We start from the raw sequence: 1,601 nt of genomic DNA on the forward strand, positions 1-1,601 counted from the left end.
AACATTAAACTAAAAATCGGCTTTTTCTTCAGCCGACATAACGAACATTAAACTAAAAATCGGCTTGTTTCAGTAAATATAACGAATGTTAAACTAAAAATCGGCTTTTATTCAGCCAACATAACGAATGTTAAACTAAAAATCAGCTTTGTTCAGCAAATATAATTAACATTAAACTAAAAATCGGCTTTTCTTCAGCCGACATTACGAACGTTAAACTGAAAATCGGCTTGTTTCAGTAAATATAACGAATGTTAAACTAAAAATCGGCTTTTCTTCAGCCGACATAACGAAAATTAAACTAAAAATCGGCTTGTTTCAGTAAATATAACGCATGTTAAACTAAAAATTGGCTTTTCTTCAGCCAACATAATTAACATTCAACTGAAAATCGGCTTTTCTTCAACCGAGTCTTTTTTAAAGTCCCAGAAAGATTGCTATATCTTTAACAACGTATAGAGTAGTTGAATGTGATTTTAAAATGGATTTAATAAACTTTTTCGGTATCCAGTTAAAAACTGTACGTGTTTACAGCAACGACTCTTAGCTTTTGGCATTTTTTGGTGTTTATTTTTCAGGCGTTGGCGTTCAGGTGTTTAAACACAGGAAAAATGATGCAATTTAATTAGATTTTATACTGTTTTCAGTTTTTTGGTTAGACCAATGTAATGTGAAACTAATGTGCTCTATTACAAGAGCTTTACAAAGTTTTCTTTACAAGTTTTATTTCAAACTGAAGATTAGCAGAGTGTTTATTGCAAGGCTGTTGTATTAGACCGCATTATTTTTACCAGGTGTACCTGATGATAAACTGCCAACTAAATGTACATCTGGTACTCAATAATAACCAATTTTGTTTTTTTTAATTATTCATTATTTTTACTTAGAGTTCTCCTGAAAACTTACTGTTTGTAGCTCTAAATGGCAACTTTATAGAGACCTTTGTACTTAAATTGACTTTATTTTCTTTAGTAGTCTGATAGTATTCCTGTGGGAGCAGGAATACTATCAGTATTATTGTTATACACACTTAAGGACCTATAGTGTTTCAGTTTGCAGCAGCCCTGAAGCCTGCTGGACTACATTTTTATTTTCTCATATATTTCCCTGTGCACCGGACAGTTTTGCTGTGACAGTTGAATAGTTTCGGTCCATTTATCTCTTGGTCGTCATAATAGAAATGAATGGATGAATGCATGAATAAACTGCCAGAAAAGCTGCATATAAAAAGCTATGCGTTGGTACTGCGGTCTGGGTTTGCGTGCAGCCAGTCACACAGGCGTTTGGGTATGTAGGCCGACGCAGCGAGCATGCAGGGACCGCAGGCACAAACTGCAGACGCATGGGAGGAGGAGGAGGCGGTGGAGGGGTATAGGAAGAGAGAGAGAGAGGGGAGGGTATAGGAAGAAAAAGAGAAGGGAGGAGAGGGAGGGAGGGATGACGTGAAGAGAGGAGAGTTGTCCTCAGAATGACCCACACCAGCACCAGACAGCCTCGGCCTCTCTCTCTCCCTCTCTCTCTCTCTCTCTCTGTCTATATATCTCTATGCTTGCTCGCTCTTTGCTGCGTAATCGGCTGAAAAGGGGAGGGGGGGGGGGGGG

This window comes from Micropterus dolomieu, linkage group LG09 (genome assembly GCF_021292245.1).
Source record: "Micropterus dolomieu isolate WLL.071019.BEF.003 ecotype Adirondacks linkage group LG09, ASM2129224v1, whole genome shotgun sequence".
NCBI lineage: Eukaryota > Metazoa > Chordata > Actinopteri > Centrarchiformes > Centrarchidae > Micropterus > Micropterus dolomieu.